The sequence below is a fragment of the Amborella trichopoda genome, chromosome 2 (genome assembly GCF_054954075.1).
Source record: "Amborella trichopoda isolate Santa Cruz 75 chromosome 2, AtrichopodaSantaCruz75HAP2 v2.0, whole genome shotgun sequence".
Classification (NCBI taxonomy): domain Eukaryota; kingdom Viridiplantae; phylum Streptophyta; class Magnoliopsida; order Amborellales; family Amborellaceae; genus Amborella; species Amborella trichopoda.
Window position 1 is genome coordinate 24,550,963 of NC_142337.1, and position 18,174 is coordinate 24,569,136.

Genomic DNA, 18,174 nt, shown 5'->3' on the forward strand with positions numbered 1-18,174 from the left:
ATAGGAGGATAAGAGGACAGTTACAAACCAAAGCCAGTGGCATTGCTCTTGCATCTGAGGATAAGAGGACAATTATTGGCCAAGAGAAACACCCTCCTCATACAGAAGAAGCAAACCCACCAAAGAAATGCTTGCGCCATGAAGAAGTGGCAAAACCACTTGGAGAACATAGCCTCGACCCCGCCAAGGAGAATGGTTACAGGCCAAAAGAAAAATCCAACCACTTTTGAGTCAGCTTCAATTCATCTGACGAGTGTGTCAAACATACAAGGCAGACTTCTCTGGTAAGGAACTGCCCTATGAAGGAGAGCATACCCTAGTCACAGTGGATGCCCTTCCACATAATAATATGGAATATGGACTTCACGGTAGTGCTGGAGGACTTGACTTCCAACATACAGCGGCGACAAGGCCTCCCCGTTTTCCATCCCTTTTGAACCCCGCAAGACGTCGTCGTCCAAGGTCATCGCCATGCGCAACACAATGCCACATCCTACCATCACCACGAGCAGGCTAACTCCGCGCGAGACTATCGCCGTGAGGCTCATGCCCCCAATCGTGGCTATTGTTGTGTGTAACTCCAGGATGTGCAAAGGTGACACTGCATGTGACTTAATGACATGCGTGACTTTGAAGTACCCCAGTCCCCAATGTTCCCCATTTTCGGGGGGCATTGATGCCTCATCGATTCCCTCAAAAGTCACCCCTCACCGGTGGTACACCTTCCTGCAACCTTTCGCCTTCCCATCAACCCTACGGGTTCCCACTGATGTTCCCCTTCTCCGTCAAGAATTCACTCTTGTTCATCGGGAAAATCCTTCCCACCTTCTACTCGTTGCTAGAATTAGCGAAAACCATCGAAAATCCCCGAAAGCTTCCCTGCGACTCTGCGGATTGCCCTTCTCCGTGGTTTCCCACTTCAAAAGTTCACCAAAGCTCACAGGAATTCCGCTAAGTTTCTGGTGAACTAAATGAGAAGAGCTGATAAAGCCCTCTGAACTCTCTACGACCTCCCCTTCAGCAGCAGAATGACCGGAGGAGCACTAGAACTCCAGCAGGGGACCTCTGCAAATCCTGCTAAGGCCCAAGAAGCCCTGTTCCAGAAGGCATGCAACTCTATGAGGAACAGAGCCATCACCAGAGATTGGACTCCCGGAGGAGTGAGACTGTGAAGTAGGGAATGAACTTCCTGAAGAGAGAGGATAATGGTCTAGAGGGGAGTGCCAAGGTATGCACGCGGCACCGAGTGTGGAGTGGTACATACATCAGTAAGCCCAGATAATGCGCTAGGTCCCTTGGTGAAGCGCGCGGCATTCCATGCGATGGTGATCTGTGGACGAGACGCACCGCGATAACTCCTGGACGAGATGCACGGCGATAACCTCTAGACGAGATGCACAACGATAGCCTCTGGTCGAGGTGCGTGGCAATAGTCTCTAGTCGAGGCGCTCGGTAAAAGTCTTGATGGGGTGAGCAACGTAAGTCTTGACGAGGCACGTAGCGATGATGCTTCTGGTCTCAGGCTTGGCCCACCCCGGCTTGGTCTTATCACCATCAAGCACTGGGGACTGGAGCGTCATTCTGAGTTTGTTGGGGGCAGCGCGCGGTACCACGGGGTATAAAAAGGGGAGACACCCTAGTTTACTATTTTACCAAAGGGTAAAAATAGTAGAATGCTTTTTAGAGAGAGAGAGCCAAAGCTTTCTGGTGAGAGTTTTTCGGCGAGCACTTCTTGGCCAAAACTTGTGGGGACAGGTCTTGAGGGATTTTCTAGTGAGTTTCAGGAGGTGTAAAGCTTTGCAGCATGATTGCAAACCTTTCCGGGAAGTACCAAGGCTTTTTGAGACCCTAAACTGCACTACCATGGTCCTCATTGCATGACCTTAAACTGTACAGCCATGGTCCACATTGCATAACCTTAAACTGCACAGCTGTCCACATTGCATGACCATAAACTGCAAAGCCATGTTCCGCATTGTATGACCTTAAACTGCACAGCCATGGTTCGCATTACATGACCTTAAACTGCATAGCCATGGTCCGCATTGCATGACCTTAAACTGCACAGCCATGGTTCACATTTCATGATCCTAAAATGCATAGTTGTGGTCTAAACTATACGACCCTAAACTGTAGGAAAGGTCTAGTTGCACGACCTTAAACTGCATGGTCCTGGTTTCATGACCTAAAAACTGCATAACTGTGGTCCAAGCTATATGACCTTAAACCATAGTGAACGTCCAGGCCGCATGACCTTAAATTGCTTTGCCCAAGTCTAGGAGGCACTACCTTAAAACATGCCCACATTAGTTGTGCACCCCTTTCATGAGCATCTTCTTGCACGCTTTCCCTAACCGACCCATTCGTCTGCGCAGACTATCTTCTTCTCTCCAGTGAGCCTACTTAGGCTCACACGCCCTTTACATGCATCTCTACGCATGTCTTACCTAGCCGACCCATTCATCTGTGTGGACCACCTTCACCATCTTTCATCATCCCCCAGCGTGTCTTATCCATACCCGCCAGACGGCAAGCCATATTGGCCCCCATATTCACCCTCAGCTATTGGGTCTCCACCTTTCACCTACCATCCAATCAACTCTCTACAAGTAACTTCATGCCATCCTCCCAAGTGAGTCAAAGTCGTCACCAGACTCACTCTGTGGCTTCTACAGACTGCCATTTCTTACTGCTATAGTCCAGCTGTATGACCCTAAACTATAGTGCGCGTCCTGGCCGCATGACTTCAAAAGGCTTCACACAAGTCTCGGAGGCACAACCCTAAAACATGCCTCCTAAAAAAAAAAGGGCATGGTGTACACCTGGGCAAGGGAACGCCATGAGTAAAAATGACGGACGCATGGTCATGATACCATGAGTAAAAGAGTTCTGTGGAAAAAGAAACCCAGACACGGTGAAAATCCCAAGAGCGCACTATGAACAAAAATGGATGAAAAGGGTGGACATGACCACAGATCATGGATAAAAGAGCCCAAAAATAACAGAAGTTGGCGAAAACTGTCTTCATGGCGCCACTTCTCCTGTTCAAGTGAAAACCCATGAAAGGGCGCTTGGACCGACAAGACATGCTGACGCATGACTACCGCCTCAGCCAACATTCAATTTCCAAATGGTCACGATGCTACTGAGGTCTGCTTAAAATCATCAAAAGCCAGCATCCAATCGCAGGACAGATGGCTCATTAGGGAGTGAGAGCCCCACAAGATCTCCTCGGTTTCATGGCTCATCAGGGAGTGAGAGCCGCATAAGATCTCCTCAGTTTAACAATAACAAGAGGCCTTGTGGGTGAGGACGATGACCAAAACATCCTTCCAGAAATGTTAAGAGCCATCGCGAAGGCAAGAAACTGACGAAGCCAGGGTCTAACCTGCCATAGGCTTCAGGGTAGTCTTCGCCAAACCCCCTAACCTACATGGGACCAAACTTTCGGGTTGGGTTAGAAGCCCCTGACTGGACCCCACTAGACGGGACCTACATGAGATACCTTGATCATCAAAATCAAATCTGGTGTAGCCTAAAACAATGCCGAGCGAAGCTTCATAGCATATGGCCTTCAAAAAAGGCCTGATTCTGTACGAGGACGTCCTGACAAAGGTCTCATACTCCAGAACCATGGATAGTCTCTTGAGGGTGCGGACTCTACAAATATCCCTCAAAATTCCCGAATGATTGCACTTCTTGATTCTCTCGAAGCACAACATTCAAAGGGGCATGCTGTTAGAAGGTATTTTTCATCAACTTGGGCCCCCCACTCAATAAATGCCTAACAAATAGTGGAAATTCGGACAATCTCAAAACAGCCCCATAACTTGCCAATATCTTCATGAGGTCTCTCACGAGTCACCTGTCAAGTTTCGTCACATTCTGGCATGTCTAAGGCAGTGCAGACTAAGAAACAGGTCCGGCAGAATTGATCTCTCGCACCCTAAAATGGACCCTTATAACTAGAGCTACATTTTCAGCATATCAAATTGCTATGGGACCACCACCATTAGATCCGATACTATTGAAAACCCCCAAGGGTTAAGTTTCAGCTCAAACGGACATTCTAGGAAGAAGTTATAGGCATAAGAATGAAACAGGAGAAGCCCCACGCTATTCCCATGCGGCCACCCTGCAACACTACACCATTGAAGGGAGAGTCACTAGTGACTTTCGACTCTCATATCTTACTCGTCCTAAGTCGGATCATGCTCAAATTTGGTGAGCATGTTTGTCTAGTCAAGATGAGCGATTCGATATATGGCACGCCCTGTGACGATCCTAGTTAGCAAGTCGGGGACTTTCAATAAATAGGCTTAGCTTAAAATCGGGAATAAATCATTTTTATTTTAAAAAGTCGGATGAAAAATTCGGTTATAAAAAAGGGATTGGAAAAAATACTTCATGTAAAGGTATCGCCAATATATCAGAGTCCAAAAATCGGAAAAATTAAAATGTTAGAAATTTTGAAATTTTGAAAATAAAAATTGCAATACAATTTATACCCCCTTTCTTCGCAATACTCTCAATATGGATCTTTTGACCTAACCATGGTATCTTCTTTCCTGTACTTTAGTAAAATAAAAAATATAGAATAGATAAGTCTACACATATTAGGGGTTCATGCTCTTTACAAAATATAAAATAATAAGTTCATGGTAAATACACCATATGAATTTCTTCATTAAATATTTTAACTAACATCACACCTACTTAGTACATACCAAAAAAATACATATAAATTTTTACATTAAATACTTTAAAAAATATCATACCTACTTAAATACATAGCAAAAAATAGACCATATATTTTTTTACATTAAAATCAAGTAGATCTATAAACATATGGAAATCTTGAAAATAGACGATGTAGATAATATGTTATAAAATACATTATTTCTGGGATTTAAAATCTTTTTATTTATCAAAGTCATACATCTCGATGTCGAGATGATCAATCAAAGGGTTTTTCAGTAATAAAACTACCTTTTCCGATGATTTTTGAGGTGCATCCATAGCTCTAGTTGCATCCTTACAAAACGTTTTCCAAAATGTAAACATAAAAGGGAAGGTAAACTGAAAATCTAGAAGAGAACACAAGGTAGAGGTCATAGCTTTACAATATAAGGTTGCAACCTTACAAAAACGTTTTCCAAAATGTAAACATAAAAGGGAAGGCAAAGTGTAAGTCGCGAGAACAAAGGTAGAACAGCGAACTCATCTCCCCTGTTTTTCGAAGGTAATAACAGTTTTTCAAAGAAGGTAAACTATATATGGTCGCATATCTCTCTCTATCTCCCCTGTTTTCAAATATGGTAAACCCTAAATCGAATGACGAACTCTACGAAGTGGAAGAAGAAACCCATAAGGTAAACCCTAAATCGAAAGGGCAAAGGAAGCGTTTCAGCAGCTAAATCGAATGGGCAAATGAAGCATGTAGTCTGATAAGGTATTTGTATGACAAATGATTTTCTTTGTTCATTATTTTCTTTGAAAAATCATACTGCACACTGTATTTGCTTGATGCACACAGTATTTTCCTGCTGCACACAATTTTTGTAGGGGATTGAAATCATGCTGCACACAGTAATTTTTTAGCAAAATAACCACTGAAATATGCATCATGTTGAAGTTAAAAAGAAAAAACAAAAAAAATCTTACCTTGCATTTTTGGATTGTTTTTTGTGGAAATAATTTGTTCTTTTAGAAATTAGATAGATTAGGAAAATAGTTGTTTTTCTTTCTAAAAAATGGCAAGTAAAAAGAAAAAAGGGCCCCATTTTTTTATCCAGTTTTTTAAGTTCCTCATAAAAAACGCTTTTTTGACGGTTTTATGAAAGAACCACGCTTTTTTGGCGAACTTTTCAAAAAGGCGGTGTTTAAAACGTTTTTAAAAAAATCTCTTATTTTTTGAAAAATTCAACAATTAATCGCCGAATTGCTAACTATGGTGACAATAAGAGAAGTTGTTGATCCATGAAGAAAAGTGCAGAAAATTTTGCAGCGTCGTGCCTCTCTCGAGTGGCCAAATCACGTCGCTCGCGAGCCCGATCGACACGAGGCCAATTCCATTGCGGATGAATAGACTGCAAATTCTATCACCAGAAACCTTGATTCCGACCAAAATTTTAAACTCACAAAATCTTCGTTCGACCACGGAATCGAGCTGCATTTGGTGCGCCATGATCATAGTGGCATGCTCAGTGTGATTTAGCAAAGAAAACACGAAAAAAACGTCAAGGAACGAACACACTATCGATCGAAAGTTTCAAGATCTACTCAAGTTTCAAGTCAGATCGTGCACCAAAAACACAATCCATCGCTCGAAGTTGGTATCAAACCGATCGCCCTGCCGAGCCCTATAAGAAAACGATCATCTTACGATCAACCAGGCACCGGGACAATTCTGGAATTCCACGACTTGTTAGGAAGGGGCAAATCTGTCATTTTACACCCTATTTTCTAATTTCATTTAATTCAATTAAATCTTAATTTCCAGCAATTAGGGTTACTTTTGATCATCCATCCATGTTTGGGGCATACTTCTATATATACATACTATCATTGTATGCAAAACAGAAGAGGCTGATGCATACACACACACAAGAGAGTTTTCACTTAATACAAGTTTCTCTTTCTTATCATTGTGGTGTCACGTTTGAGAGAGAGTGAGGTGAGAGAAACTTTTGGCCAGTACCCTTAGAGTTGAGGTAAATCTTCTCTCTCTTCCCTTTTTGTTTTTTCTTCTTCTCTCTCTCTTCTCCCCTCTCTTCTCCCACTTCTTAGTTTGAGTTCCTTGCAGAGGTCATGCACGACAATGGAAGTGTCGTACATGCCTCTCCCTCAGCTTCATAGGTTGTATATGGCAATGGCACCGCCATGCACGAGTCCCCCTCCCCTTTTATTCGTCTGTCTCTTTGTTCCAATGAAGTCTATAGATGGCGCTGCCTATTGCCACCCACAGGCATAGTTGTGACGTCTCGACAAAGAGCCCAGATGGTGATGCTTGTTGCCGCCCACAGGGGTCTTCCTCTACTGCGTGGCTAGCTACGACGACGATACTTATCGCTGCCCGCTAAGGGCTTTAGCAACAACTATCGTCATACGAGAGCTTCCTCCGCACGACCGGCGCCCACTGTCGTTCTCCTTGCATACTGCGCCTATCGTCGTGCAACCTAGGAGAAGCAATCGTCGTGTGCCTCGTCAAGAGCTGGTGCCATCCACAAGGGATGCACTGTCTCCTTGCATTGCCCACCACAATGCCTATTGACACCCGGACTTCCCTTTTCTCTTTATCGTCTCGTTCTCTCCTCTCCACCTCTTTCTCGTCTCACTTGACTGAGGCTAGACCTAGCCTATCAGCGACACGCTGACCTCGGTTTTGAGTAATATTGCAGTCGTGCTGGTCCTAAAAACCATGCTTGTCTTGCTACCACTCTGAGTCGGTTATTTTTAGTTGTCATGCTAGTCTCACCCCCACATCAAGCTCTCTTCACTTTTCTATCTTTCACCGAACCTTGCACTTCATCACCTCCTCATGTGAACGTGCATTTCCCTAAGACAAGGGTGGGTCCCTTCGTCCCACTTGTCTTATAAATTAACTATAGAAGTGCTGTGCAGAAAAAAAAAAAAATTGCAGGTCAATGGAGGCGATTCCGAACTAGCTCAAGTAGTTAGGGGGCTTTCTTCGTGATCTAAGAGGGTGCCCACGCGAGCCAACCCGAGTAAGTCCCAAACCCACATAAATTCCTCTCTCATTGGTTGGTATACCTACTCTTGCCCTCGAACAAGGTTCGCAGAGAGTGATCTCAAATCCTGGGTTCACCAAAAACCCGAGACACGTGCCACCAGATGACCTAGATCAGGAGGGCGAGATCGAGGCACTAACCCAAGATAAGCAATGAAGGAGAAAGGAAAAAAATGAAAGAGAAGGAAAATAATGAAGAAGAAGGAGAGAGAAGAGAGCAAGGGAACATGGGCAGTGATGAGAAAAAAGATAGGAAAGAACATGGATGGCGATGAGCTCTCGCTGTCCATGAAGGAAGGGTAAGAAGAGAGTGAAAACACGGGTGGCAATGAGCCTCTGCCGTTTGTTACAAAAGAATGAGAGAAGAGAGAGAAAACATGAGCGACGATGTGCTTCTGCCGTCTATGATAGAAGAATGCAAGAAGAGAGAGAATACATGGGTGGCGATGTGCTTCCGTCGTCCAAGACAAAAGATTAAGAGGAAAGAGAAACCATGGGCGGCAATTTGCTTCCATCGTTCATGACAGAGATTAGGAGGAGAGAGAGAAAATATGGGCAACAATGTGCTTCCGCCGTCCATGACAGACGATTAAGAAGAAAGAGACAATATGGGCAGCGATGTGCTTTCGCCGTTCACGACGTAAGGACGATGTGCTTCTGTCGTCCATGATAGAGATTAGGAGGAGAGAGAAAATATGGGCGACGATGTGCTTCCACCATCCATAACAGAGACTAGGAGGAGAGAGAAAACATGAGTAGTGGTGTGCTTTCACCTTTCATGATAGAGACTAAGAGGAGAGAGAAAATATGTAATGATAGACGATTAAGAAGAGAGAGAACATGGACGGTGATGTGCTTCCACCATCCATGATAGAAGGGAAGACAATGAGACTTTGACAGAGGCCCGGCCCGCCACTCGGGTTAAGGCCCGGCTCGCTGCTGGTGTCTTTGAAGCAAAAAGACAGCATACTAGGCGATAGACTTTGCCATGCATGAATAGAGAAGAACGAGAGAGAATAGAGAGACAGTAGGAAAGAGAAGAGAGAGAAAGGAAAGGTAAAGAAAAAGAAAAAGAAGGAAAGTGGATAAAGGATATTAGGGAGGAAATAAGAAAGAAAGATGGACGTGAGGAGAGAAAGAGAGAGATGAGAGGAGGAGAGAGAAAGAGAGAGATGAGAGGAAGAGAGAGAAAGAGAAAGAGAGAAAGAGAAAGAAAAGCGAAGGAGAGAGAAAGAGAGTGATGAGAGGAGGAGAGAGAAAGAGAGAAAATAGGAGGAGAGAGAAAGAGAGATGAGAGGAGGAGAGAAAGAGAGATGAGAGGAGGACAGAAAGAGAGAGAGAAAAGAGGAAGAGAGAGAAAGTTTCCTTATCAAAGGGTATCAACCCTTTTCTTCTCTCTGCTCTCTCTCTCTCTCTCCAAGACGTACCCACAATTTGAACGTGAAAACTCTCAAATTTTATTGATAAGTATTGAATAATCAAATGTCCTTTAACAATTGTGTTTAGCATATACTTATAGAATTGGTCCCAAACATGAGTGGATGCCCAAAAACTAACTAAATTGATTGTAATTACAATATAATTAAATTAAATGAAATTTTAAAATTGGGTGCAAAAGGACTGTTTTGCCCCTACCCAATAGTGTGAAATTCTAAAACAGTCCCTACTGTTACCCTAAAACTTGCGTGATCTTTCGTGGATGATCCGGGGTTGCTTTGATGCCCGTTTGACCGAAAGATGATTGTTTTCTTGTAGAGCTCGGCATGGCCATTGATTTAGTACCAACTTCGAGCTGTGGATCGTGTTTTTAAGCCATGATCATGCGACTCAAAATTTGGATGAATCTTGCAAACTTCGGATCGATAGTGTGCTTGTTTCTTATTTTTTCTGTGATTTCTTTGTTCTATTTCACTGAGCATGCTTCATGATCGCGTGGTAACAAACGGCTCTCGATTTTGTGCCCGGACGAAGATTTTTTCGACTTGGATTTTTGGTCGGAATTTAGAAATCCGACAGCCGAAATTTACAGCAGCTTCGATGCCTTTGTGTGTGAAATCCAACCGTTCATCGTACACGACGTTCGGCCAGAGATAGTCTCGAATGTTACGTACATAATTCAATTAGTTTTGCATTGATCAGGTATACGAGCGTCGTGATTTGGCCGCTCGAGGAAGGCGTGCTGCTACTGAATTTTTTGTAGCCATCTTCACAAATCATTAAATTCTCTTTAGTTTTTCTCCCTGCTCGGGTATCGTCATGGGTCGTGCCACATATCAAAATGCTTGTCTTGATGAGACAAATATGCTCACCAAATTTGAAAGCAGTCCGACTCAAAACGAGTGAGATACGAGCCTTTGAAGTTGCTGCTCGGGACTGTACACATCAGCCTCTTTAATGGAGATTGGTGTAGGGAGGCCACACGAGATTAGCGTGAGGCCTACCCCTTTTTTGTCTTTTACCCATAACTTTGTCTTGGAATACTCAATTAAGCCGAAACTTGACCCATAAGGGTTTTCAACTGTTTGATGCTTTGAGAATATAGTTCTAATTACGGGGTCCATTTCAGGGCTCTAGAGGTTATTTTTTCCAAAACATTTTCTTTGTAACTGTTGCCTTAGACATGTCAGATTGAGACGAAAGTTTGTAGGTAGCCTATTGGAGTGCTTCGAAAGCCCATTCTGGGACAATTCTGTGACTGTTGGGAATTTCACTATATGTTAAGGCTTTATTGACTAACTTCCTTTTTATTCAGCATCAGGGACCAAGGTGTTGAAAAATGTCTTCAAATACGTACAAGAAAAATCTCGATTCTGGTCGAAGAAACGAGCGCACAAAAAGTTTAGGACATCCCTATGATACATGTCACCACAAAATAAAATGATCTCATCTTTCAAATAAGTGTAGTGGATGACCCACATAAGGCTCAAGTCATCAATGAGCTCAATCGAGATCCTAAAGCTAGGGACTCCCAAGACAACATTTGTGAGGAATGCGTTAATCTTGATAGTGCAATCCCCAAATAAACAAAAGAGTCAAGCCTAGTGGAGTCTGTTGAACTATCCCTTAGTGTGAACCCAAATGAAGATCCATCCCCTCAAGAATGGATGAAAGAAATTGAACCTTTAAAAATCCTAAGAGGCCCACCTGGTTCACCTTCACTTGACTTTTTGGCAAATCCACCTATTTGGGATGAAGAGATGAGTCTAAATAGTCTATTACATCAATTACTATGATTAACCTAGCAATCAACACCGAAGAAGCGAATTATCAAAATTTGATCATTCTTGAAGATCCAACACCTCTGCAAGAGTTAAAAGAAATCAAACCCCTAGAAATTCTAAGGGGACCACCTGGGCCACTTTCACAGGATTTTCTGAATAACCCACCTATATGGGAAGAAGAACCAGACATTAAATATAAGATCATATTATTCCCTAATGAGAAAGGATGAGAAAAGGATAGGGGCAGGGGCATGACTCCACTACTTGGGGCAGCCCACAATCAAAGAAAAACAGAAGATCAATCAAGGGCAGTCCTATCCACCAGTTTGATAGGGATCGCCCCATTTGATGAAATTACTATAGAGGCGGTCCCATCTAAGATACTAATTGTCTCATCAAATGGAGAAGACCCTATAGGGGCGGGCCTGCTAAAGCATTTGATATGGGCATCCTCACTTGATGTTGAAAATAAAGCAGGGGCAATCGGTGATGCCCACACCTTATCTGACGACTCCCAAAACGCCTTGAGGCGATGTGCTCCTCAAGGGAGACAAGAAGTTGCAACTTAAAAGGATTACCGAAAAGGCGTGGGGTGATCGCTTACTCCTCCCTTTCAAATAAGCCAAGTGGGGCATCCATGCCAAGCTTAGGCATCATACTCCATGGTATTGACAACCTAAGGAGTTAAAAAAAAAAAAGAAAAACAAGGAAAAAGATGAGCTTAGCCCGTCCAACAAGAGATTGAAGGACTAGGCAGGTGAGAGTGACTATGAGTCTGAAGATCAAAGCTGGAGGGAAGCAATCTAAGGCGGAAAGATTCTATAAGAATTCGACAACCTTTGTCCAGAAAGTATCAGATACCAACTAGGGGCAAGAAAATTCTACGGATAACCAATACTAGAACCTCCCTGCCACTAGGAAGAAGGAAGGTTGATCGAGTTTTTATCTATTTTTTAGGATGAAGTACCACAAGAACAAAAAATAAATAATAAAAAAAATGCCACCGACTACTCTCCTCGTCTTTCTTCATCTTCTTCTTCTACAAAAATAAAAAAGCGTTAGAAAAAAAGCCACTGGGCTGGGACCTCAGTGGCAGAGAAAAAAAAAATCCACTAGATTGAAAATCTTAAAGGAACCCCGAGCGTTGGAAAAAAGGCTACCGGCCTGAACACCCGAAAGGGACTCCGGGGCGATAGAAAAATAGAACTTCTCTACATTTTTGTCTGTTCATTAGAATCTTCAGAAATTATTCTCTTCTCAAGTTAGAATGGCATCATAAATTAAAGGAAGGCATCAGTCCAAGAAAACTTGAAGAGGCTCAACTATTTGAAGTTTGAAAGAGTGGTAGTAGAGAAACAAAATTGGAAGTCCAAGGATATTTTGAGTACTCTGAGGCACATCCCATATTATCCAAGACACTAGTTTTCTCAAAATTCTTCCTTGAATTGTGAAAGATCAACCAAGATTAGAAGATGAAGAAGAATTTAGTGATTCACCATCCTGAAAGTCTCAAGTAGAGGCTCGATAAGCTCATTAAAACAAAAAAAAAAAGAGGAAGAGAAAGGGAGACAGAGAGAGATAGCTCCATGGTAGCATGAGCCTAAATTACTTACCAAAACTTGTTTTTTAAAATTTCTCATCCATCTTCAAAATTTCCTCTATATGTCTCGTGAGTTTTCAAAAAACTTAATTTCTTTGGTTAAAATGTAGCTCGAAACTATGTTTCTATTTTAAAATTCAATCTCTCTTCAAAACCTTCTAAAATGTTTTAAAAAAGGGAAGGACTTTCATGGAGGCTTGGATACGATATGTCCATCGCCACCAAATCCTGGATTTCCATGCTTGCAAACCTTTAGGAAAACAAAGACCAACCCATAGATTCCCATACAAAAAAGCCTGGACCTATGGATCCTAAGAATCATAATCGAAGGCGAAGAAGAAGTTCAATTAGCCCGAAATTCATCATCTCATCATTTCTTCTAAATCAAAGTCCCATTCGATTGGAGAACCAAACCCCAAGAAAGAGGTCTAAAGTCAAATATGATTATACTAGCAACTTCCCAGGTAGCATTGGAGTGACTACAACAATGGGTGTCACCGACTCAAAGATAGCAAGGTTCTTATTGACTGTCACTTCGGATCCCGATTGTCGGAGACCTCTCAACCGCAGTGACTCAAAGATAGCGGTGTCAGTTCAATGTCTTACGGATCAAAAGCATCCATCAGCGTACCGCCTACTTAAAGGGTACTGATCATTTAAAAGAATGATCCCTCAAAAAAGGTTTTCCTTCCCACAGTGTCTCATATGTCTACTTCTTTGTCATTGGCCTAGTTCCCCAGGTGAATGCCAAAGAGGGGCAACTGTAGACATCCCCATCGAAATTCTGGCAAAGGGAACTCCTAAAAACCTCGATTTTGGTCTTAAAGAACCACACAAATCCTAATAGACCGTAGGCAACCTAGAACCAATTTAATTGCTCCAAAACTATCCAAATCTTATCCCAATTTGAAGTGTTGTCTGATATATTTCCAACGGTTCAATAATCACCTAAATCAGACTTATGGATAAAAAGATATAACAAATAACAATTTTATCCCTGTGAGACTCAAGTGTCGAGCCGGGATGTAACGCAGCTCGGAAGGCGCATACGCGGCTTAATGATGCAGACGTGGCCTGATGATGCAGTCAACATGTTTTATGATGTAGTAAAGATGTTTTCTTGAATTAAGTAAGGCTCAAACTCCAAGATAAATTCAAAACATTCCAAAAAAATTCCAAAAACATAAAGGAAAATCACTAATTGAATCTTACAAATACCCCATGTCTCTAACTCAAAAGGAAGACAAAAATGAGACAAAAAAAAAAGAAATAAATCTCTTAAAAATTCTCGAAATTTGAAAAATTGTCCAAAACTAGGAAAAACCACTTCGAAAATTCCTAAAACAAATTAAGAAAATTACCCAAAAAATAGAGAAAATATCATAATTTATATTCAACCTCTGGAGATCCTAAACCGTTAGGAAATTAATGAAATTCTCTTCTAATCCTAAGAAAAGCGTAGGTAGACCCTACCTAACATTCTCAGTTTTTCTCCCTACCTTTGAAACCTTAGATCTAGGTCAAAGAACCTTACATCTATCAATTCCATCAATAAAAGACATCCAAAAAAGGATATGGTGGAACAAATCAGAAGAGCAGCCTGATCCAAACACGAAACTCCGTGTTTCGATTCCCTTAAGGTAAGTATATATTTCCTTGTTTAATTTAACTTGTTTTTCTTCATTTAATTCTATGCTTTATTTTTATTTTTTAAAATTAATTGAGTATTAGATTTGATTAAATTTAGAAGCATTTTTAGGTCAAAATATGGATTTGGAGGTCGCTTCGCCAGTGGACTCAGAAAAAGACCGGATCTGTATAGATCTAGGATTTTTCGGAGCCCATAATTCAAGCGACCCCACTTTTCCTACCTTTTAAAAAATAACTTAGATTTTGCTAGGATTTGAGCAGATCTCATCCCAGAGATTGGCACAGATTGGAACGTAAACACATATGAAGACATCTAACATCTATGATGCTCACACTCAAGCTATTGTATGCATGGTATTTTGTATCATTTATGTCTTTCTTTTATTTATGCCAAGCTATCAAAATGTCATATTCTTCTACAACTAATGGAGCTTATCCACCTCATTAGTGTTCTCGTTGTCATAATATACAATGTGCCATCAAAGCATCCTCGAGCTCATCTAAACCGAATAGGTTATATTATAACTGTGGAGTTTTTCAGTGGTGTGAAGAATATGTTGTTGTTGCGAGTAATAATGTTAATTTAAGGCATTAAAAGACACAACAGTTGAATCAAATGAATGAATCACGAGAATGTACCGTGATCAATCAAGATGTGTGCAACATTTAATGTTGTACTTATGTGCAGCCAATGACGGCTTGTTTGTACTTGGTTTTTTTTTTTTGTACTCCTTTTGAGGAGCATTTGATAGTCCTACAAGAAACAATACAAGAGCATGTAGGTGTATTTTTATTCGTTAAATAGAATCAAGCTAAACTTTGATGATTATTTAGTTGTTTTTCATCTTGTGCTTATTGTCATATTGTCAAATTTGTGTAATATTTCTTTCTTCATTTTGGTGGAGTATCTGTCTACACGTCGATAATTGTATAACTATCTTCAGTTATCGTGACATCCCCATTGTTTGAACGTATTTTTCAGCATCATGGTCTCAGATAGGAAGCAGGTCAATAAAGCCTACAAAACAGTGGAAATTTCTGACAGTCTCATAATGGCCCTAGAATTAGTCAAAGATCTTCATCAGAACTTCAAAAGACCACCTACCAAGTTTCATTACGATCAGACATGTCTAAAGTATTGAACACAAGAAACAATTTCAACGAAATTAGTCTCTAGCACCCTGAAATGGACCCTATAACTAGAGCCATACTTTTGGTGTGTCAAACAGCTGTGGGACCACTACCATTAGATCCAACACAGTAAAAAACCCCTATAAGTCAATTTTTGGCTTAATCTAGCACTCCAAGACAAAGTTATAGGTAAAATACCGAAAAAGGGTAGGCCACACACTATTCCTGTGTGGCCTCACTCCATCAAAACTCCATTAAAGGTGGTTGTCTTTATAGTCACGAGCAGTCACTTTTGGGGCCTAGAACTCACTCGTTCCAAGTCGGATCGCTCCCAATTTTGGTGAGCATGTTCGTCTCATCAAGATGAGCAATTCGATATGTGGTACGCCCCGTGACGACGCTCTAGCAGAGAGAAAAACTAAATGAAAATCGTTAATCTGTGAAGAAAGCTGCAGAAAATTCAGCAGCAGCACGCCTCATTCGAGTAGCCAGATCACGACGCTCGCATACTCAATTAGCAAGAAACCAATTGCATTATGTGCGTGAGATCCGAAGCTATCTCTGGTCCGAACGTCGCGTACAATAAACTGTTGGATTTCACACAAGAAATTGTCAGATCAGTTGTAAATTTCGGCCGTCGAATTTCAAGATTCAGGTCAAAAACTCAAGACGGTAAAATCTTCATCCGAACACGAAATCAAGCTACGTTTGTTGCAACGTGATCATAACGGCATGCTCAGTGTGATTCAATAAAGAAATCATGAAGAAACATCAAGGAAAGAGCACACAATCAATCTGAAGTTTTCAATATTCATCCAAAATTCAAGTTTCATGATCATGGCTCAAAAACATTATTCATGGCTCGAAGTTGGTATCAAAACGATCGTCATGCCGACCCGTATAAGAAAACAATAATCTTTTGAGAAAACGGGTATTAAAACAACCCCGGTTTAGTCATGGAAGATCATGCAAGTTCTCAGGTAGCAACACGGACTGTTCTGAAATTCAATACATTGTTAGGCGGGGGCAAAATAGTCTTTTGTACCTATTTTTAGAATTTCTTTAAATTCAATTAAATTGTAATTATCTTTAATTATGGCTAGGTTTTTGGCGTACACCCTTGTTTTAGCCCAATTCTATATAAACATGCAAAGTTAAATTGTAAGGACCTTTGATTCATTTTTCATTGATTCAATAAAATTTCCATTCTTGCTGAAGTTCTTGAGTACGTCTTGGAGAGAGAGAGGAGAGAGAGGAAAAGGGCAGATACCCTTCAAGCAGGTAACTTTTTCTCTCCTTCCCTCTTTCTCTCTCCTTCCATTTTTCTCTCTTCTCCCATGTTTCTCATTTCTATCTCTCTCTCTCTTCTTCTCTTCTCTCTCTCCTTCTCTTCTGTTGCAGTCGATGAAGCCTAGCACCAGCTGGATTTCTCTTTCTCCTTCTCTTCTGATGCAGTCGGTGAAGCCTAACACTGGCTGGATTTCTCTCTCCTTCTCTTCTGTTGCAATCGATGAAGCCTAGGGCCTGTTGGATTTCTCTCTCTCCTTTTCTATCACAGTTCACGAAGCCTAACACCGGCTCGATCTCTCTCTCTTGCTTCCCTTCCCTCACAACCGGTGCAAGCCTAATGCCTGCTGGGTCTCTCCTTTTCTCTTCTTCTGACACAGTCGGTGAAGCCTAGCTCCTACTGTATTTTTCCTCTCTTCTTCTAACACAGTCGGTGAAGCCTAACATCGACTACATTTTCTCTCTCTTCTTTTGACACAGTCGATGAAGCCTAGCACTGACTGCATTTTCTCTCCCTTCTTTTAACACAGTGGGTGAAGCCTAGCACCGACTACATTTTCTCTCTCTTCTTTTGACACAGTCGGTGAAGCCGAGAGCTGACTACGTTTTCTCTATCTTCTTTTGACATAGTCGACGAAGCTTAACGCCAACTGTATTTTCTCTCTCTTCTTCAGGCATAATCGGTGAAGCCTAGCACCGACTGCGTCTTCTCTTTCCTTTTCGCTGTATAACACAGTCCATGAAGCCTAGTGTCGACTACATTTTCTCTCTCTTCCTTCTAACATAGCTGGCAATGCTTAGCACCGATTGCGTCTTCCTTCCCTCTCTCTCTTTTATTCTCTCGCCTTTCATACTCTTCTCTTCCTCTCTTCTCCCTCCCTCCTTCTGTTCCCTTCTTCTCTTACTTCATTTCTTATTCTTTCCTCATAACCATTATTTTGTTACTCTTTCATCGACTAAGAGGGATTGAGGTTAGCCTCTCATGGTAGTTCTGTCGTCTAGCCATAATGTTGTTGTGCTAGGATTACTTAGCCTGCTTTATTGCCACGACAGACTAACCATCATGCCTAGCTAGTTGGTACTGGTAATGATGTCTAGTAGTAGTCCTGTGAACTGCTCTTAGTTACCGAGCCTGTTTTACTACCACATCAGGCTAATTATTCACTACTTTAGTTATCGCTTTGATCCTCCTGCTCAGTCGAATTCTTCTCTCCCCCATCTTTCTTCTCTTATTTTTCTTTTTGAATGTGTATGCTTGTGTATGTTCATCAAAGAGGAAAAGGGTGAGGTCTGACCCACCTATCTTATAACCTTTGCCATATATGTGTGATTGCAGAAAACAAGAAGAATACAAGCCAAGGGAGGAGATTTCAAACCAATTTTAGTATTGGGGGGCTTTCTTCATGATCTAAGAGGGCGCCCACACGAGACAACTCGAGTAAGTCCCGAACCCACCTTAAATTTCTATCTGACCGGTTGGTAACACCTGCCCCCTTTCTCAAATGAGGTTCCCAAGAGAGCGATCTCAAAAATGT